Source organism: Erigeron canadensis, chromosome 1 (genome assembly GCF_010389155.1).
Source record: "Erigeron canadensis isolate Cc75 chromosome 1, C_canadensis_v1, whole genome shotgun sequence".
In the NCBI taxonomy this organism is placed as follows: Eukaryota; Viridiplantae; Streptophyta; class Magnoliopsida; order Asterales; family Asteraceae; genus Erigeron; species Erigeron canadensis.
The window spans coordinates 49,938,810-49,944,809 of NC_057761.1; positions in this window are offsets into that span (position 1 = coordinate 49,938,810).

Consider the following 6,000-nt stretch of genomic DNA (forward strand, 5'->3'; position numbering starts at 1 on the left):
TCTAAATGAGTCATTAAAGTCGCAACGTGAAGTTTGCGTGATTGATTGTTCATCTTATAAGATTGAGAGCATGTTCCATATTTGGCCATTATGATTAATTCTATAATGATCATTTGAGAGCAAAATAGTTTGGGGCCATGTTATTTAACATGTAAAAATATGAATTCGCATCATGCCAATTATTTATCGTATTTCCTCCCCATTAAATTTGGTTTATGATTAGAAACCAAGTATGTCTCATATAAGGGTATTTGGTTGTACAGTTTTTGTTAAAATTGCTCCACCACAACGCACATAGATGAGACTTAAAAGAATGTTGGAAAAATAAGCGTGCCTTGGAAGTGTGTAAGCTTATGCTTTGATTCAGTTCGAAACTGTCTGATTAGACTAGACACTAGTATGGCTGTTTTGGGTATGAGTTAAAACATGAAAGAGGTGTACGTATTAAATAAAGTCATCATTGGAACATTTGTTTATGGCTTATGTTCCTCATTGATATGATTTAGTTTTCCCAACGTTAGGGGGAGATGTTCCCAACATTAGGGGGAAAAAATGGAAAGCAGCTGTTGAAATGAGTAAAAATGAATTATCAAAGATCCTCACATTAATGAATATAAACATATTTGTGGGATAATTCATTCACATGATTTAGTAACTGCCAGTAATGTAAACTGACCAAAAAGCTGCTAATGCTCCTATCGGTAATGAGTCTACGCACATTTGAAAGTGGTAGAAAAGTCGATTCCAAATAAAAATCCTCGAAAGAAAGGAGCAAGAAATTGAGATGGTCAAATTCGAGGTATGAAACCCCATTATAATTATTGATGAGTAACTAGACATAAAGGTTTTTAATAAAACCCCAGGTACCTAGAACAAATGAGATCTCAATAAATTGTGACTATGTCTGGAGACTTGTGGAATCGAAAATAAATAAAAACGACGTCGAGTTTGATTAAATATGATAGCATTAAGTGTATGACTAATAGTGAGGATCTTGAAAGCATGCATGCACATTAATTGATATGATATAAATGATTGGCCAAGATGAAAAGACGCTAGTAGTTTAGGACATGAAGGCCAAACACTTGAAAGTGTAGAAATATATATATGGTGGAAGCAACTATTGATAAATTAAAAGTCTGACAATGTGATAAATTTTGATTCGCGTCTAAAGAATATATGAATAGGGCTCATTTGATATTGAGATTCCATGAGACATATAAAATACATGACGCATATCTCGTGATATGAAAAACATAAAAGATGTGTTAAAAGATCGTAAATATTATTTGATCATATATGGCATATGGATAACCATTACCATAGAGTATATTTATCAAAAGTACCACATATAAGTTATTATGTTTTCCCATGAAACTTTATAAAAAAATCTGGATTTGAATATCATATAAGTTTCATAATTGGAATATAATGGAATTCGGAGGGAGTGTCCATTGGTGATAAAATAGATAGAAATATACATGCGAAACTAAAGACAAAGTTTATCTTGGTTTATAAATTAGAAATCTCAACGATGAAATTATCGTGCGTCATGAAAGCTAATAAAGATGATATATTTTGTATGGATAAATGAAGCTCATGCTTATGAAGTCAGTTAATGCTGAAAATCCCCCTTTAATGTTCAAAATAATGATCACAATGTTGGTTTATAAGTGTTATTGAAGTACTAGTATTTGTCAATGATGATACATGAAATAATACATCATTCAATATGAAGTTGGTTGGGCCTAACTTAGGTAATGTGATAAATTTAAATGAGATGTATGATGTATGTTTAATCCTTAAATGTGATATATGAACGACATGCAAAAGAATAATATTTTGAGCACGAGAATAAAATAAAGGTATATTATATCAAGGCACTAATTACGGCTAAATCAAAGGATGGTTTTGATATTGGTTTGTGCCAATGACAATGGTTCAAATAATGTGATTATTAGGGGCAGTGTTATATTCCAACATAACAATATGCATTTGGTAAAGTCGCTTCGGTTAATATTCCGCATCATGCTATTATGTTATTATATTTGCCTAAGGATATCATTGATATAAAAGCTTGAATATATGTGAATATAAAAGATCTCTATGAAATTTCTATATTTGAAAGATTATGAAAAGACAATTTTCTAAAATGTAAATCTTAGCAATGAAATAGTTACTAAATGTATATGATGTATGAAAACATTCTTGAGAAAGATATATTTTCATGGATTGCACTTAAATGGTTTGTATATATGGTCATTTGATATGGATAATGAACACTTTTCTTCTACAAGAATGGAGATAAAGTTCTTGGTTTAAAATACCATATTTGAGTAACATTTAGGTATTAGTAATGTACACACCGATATATTGTAATTTGCTGAAAATGTATTAAATGGGTAAACATATGTTTTTACCCTCAAGATATCAAATGTATAATTTTACATTAGACTAACCTATCAAAGTAGCTTTAGTTTGTTTTGATTATGCAGGATGATCGATTACAAACGGATATGTATTATAAGTGTTGACATTCGATTTTATCATATATTACAAGTGAATTGACAGATCAATATAAAGATAATGCATCATGAATGTTTTTAACTACTGAAGTTGTATATCCAAGGAAGCTTGTTCGTGATATTACTGACTCAAGCTTAAGTGATGTGATCATCAGGGAGAGAAGATACGCGTTGCACTCTTTTTCCCTTGGCCATGGTTTTGTCCCATTGGGTTTTCCTGGCAAGGTTTTTAATGAGGCAGCATCCTTAAGCGTATCGAAAGAAATATGTACTCTTTTTCCTTCACTAGGTTTTTGTCCCATTGGGTTTTCCCTAGTAAGGTTTTAACGAGGCATAATCTTTAAATTAGTGGATAGCCAAGGGGGAGTGTTATGAATTCATTAATGTGGCTATCCACATTCTACAACTCCTGATATATTTATATTCATCATTATGTATGTATTAATTGTATTGGTAATATGAAGCCTATATAATGGCTCATGTATGTGAAATGATCATGAGAATGAAAATCATACTCTTATTCTCTTTACTCTTGTTCTCTCTATTTTCTATTGTTATTATATATATCTATATTTGCTAGCTATTAGGTCGTTGTTTTACAACAAAAAGCATTTAAAGACATTAATACACCATTTTGGTAAATAGTCTTTAAACTATACCACTTTGGTAAAAAAAATTTCCCAAATACATCATTTTGGTTGAAAACTCCTGATTTTGAGTAGTTGAAACTATTGAAAAAAGAAAGAAAAAAACACTAATTGGTTAAAAAAGTTAAACCAACGTGACACATGGTTGTCCGATAACATAACTTAAAACTAATTGGTAGTTTCTGTCAAGATAAAAGTAAAATCGGTTTCGAGACCAAAGAAATCGGTTCTAAAGGAGATGGTTACTGCATTTAGCTTAACTTCAAAAATTACGATTAATTTGGTATATTTGGTTGTTTAGATATCTTGGAATCAGGTATGAACGGGCGTTAATGGTCAATTGGTAAAGTATTTGTATCTTAAAGGATCCCACTACAATTCAAATCTTGAGATTGAAGTATTTTTGAGGATTTTCGTGAAAGTTTTAAGTTTCATTCCCATTCAATTTAGTTCAGGAGTATAATTTGTTGTTGAGAGAAAAAAAATACATGTGTTTTTAAAAAAAATGTTAAATTAACCCTTTAAAGCTTCATTTAACGTGTATAAAAAATTATATATTTTCATATTAAAAGTCCACCACTAAATTTTATAGTAACTGCTCAAGTATTTATTGCAAATTAACGAAACCCTTAAAGTTTCTTTTGTTAATTTAAATAAAAGGATGCTTTGGGAAAAAATAGATTAGAATGAATAAAATAGACGAGTATAATGTCTGCGCGTTGTGACGGCTAGAAGGTGAGAACAATATAAAACATGCGTGACGTTGGATATAATCGCCATTTGGTGGTGTGACGACAAAAACTTACGGCAACTGGTGGCAGCAATGGTGGTAAATGGTAATCGCCATTTGGTGGTGTGACGGCAGTAGTGGTAATCGTCGATTGGTGGTGATCGATGTCGGTGGTGTCGCGGAGGTGGTGATTGATGCCGACGATTGGTGGTGTAACGGATGTGGTGAGTTACGCTGGCAAATTGGAACTGGTGTAACGGATGTGGTGAGTTACGCTGGCGAATTGGAACTGGGAAGGGAAAATTGGGATAGGGGAACGTATTTGTTTGATTGTGTTTAGAGATTTAGAATTAGAAGTAATGTGTGAATTAAGGGCAATATGTGAATATTGAAAAAATTGCTTAAATTTCTTAAAATAGATATCTAGTTTGTATTATAAAGGAGTATAGATAGATATAGAAGTATAGATGCTTGGAAGTTAAATAAAAAATTCGAAAAAGATGATAGTGTGGACTTGATTACTTCTGGAATAAAACATAAAATAAGTCGAAACACACACACATCTAATTCAGAATCAATCGAAACCAATCCACATCCCGCTAATACTTCACGACATGGGTTGTCAAAAATATGAAAGACAAGAGAAATAAAATAAATAAATAAAAACGTTTAACACGAGTAAGTCCCTTATTAATTATTATTGTTACCGAGTATTATCATTACTAGCAACACAAAAATTCATTTAGTCATTTAGTCATTTAGAGGATGCATATGCGAAGTTAAAAGTTATTCCATATAGAATATAGGCCGTTTTTTACAGAAAGTGGTGACCAGGTTGGTTAACAAATTTAAGTACTTTCAGCAAGAATAATCGGGGATTTAAGTATCAAGAATTAAGCCCGTCGGGTAATATCTATACTCCTTATTAAAGATTATACACCCCCTCAAAATGGAAAGTGTTACCAAAATGTCACATGCGAAATTACCAAAATGTCCTTAATAAACACTCCACCTTAGAACGATTTTTATAAATTACCAAATTTGCCCTTAATGAATTAATTTACATCCTAAACCCTTATCTTGCTAATTTACATTCTAAGTCCTTATCTTATAAAATAGTTATATTATCTTAACATCAACTTACACCACTCGACACCAATTGTCGATGTCATCACCATGCGTCACCAACCCCACTATACCGTCGTCGCCGTTACCGTCGCCGCATTGCGCGGGTACCATGCTCGTATTAATTAAGAAGTAAATTAAGCTCATATTGTGGCCCGAAGAAATTTATCCAATAACTAACTTTATGATAAGTTGATAACTAAACTAACTAGGTTCCTTGATGGCTCCATTAAGGATTGAATCCAGCGTACTTTCAAATGCCTCTCTCTTAATTTTACTAGTGGTGGAGAGACTTGAAAGGTCTAAACCATCTTGGTGTGATTTTTCATGTGAATTATCCATTTGTTTTTATATGATGTTATAAATATAAATTATCATGTTCACATATGATATATGGATATAACTGCCAGTTCTAAATATTCAAGTGCCCATGACGAGTCGAGGAAAAAGGTACATGGCCCCTAGCGAATTGAAACTCTCTCCAAGACTGGCCCATGGTATAAACTTATACATATGCATTAATGCATATATCCGTGATCTATAGGTATGTATGCATGTGGTTCATATATGTTTGTGTATAGAAAAGAGGAGTTAGTGAGGTACGTACCTTGCGAAGATGACAAAGGCCACGCTCAGCAAGTAGAGAGGTGAGAACGATGATAGGGCAGATAACCGCTACAATCCATGTTGGTGTGTGCTCCAAGGACCTGGATTCACCTTCCACCATGCTTGGCCGGCCAGAGATCGAGTTAATTAAATAATGGATGTCAAGTAGAGGAGAAAGGGATGATACTTTTGATTATATAACTGTTTAGACTAGATATGTAAGGAAGCAAAGAATGTGTGCTTGTCAAGGTGAAGCAGCTTAACAAGTAAAGAACAATCACTTTTTAAAGTTATATACTTATACCCTTTAATACTCTGACTATCCATTGATATTAGCCTTTTTTTGGTTGTCACATACCCACATGAA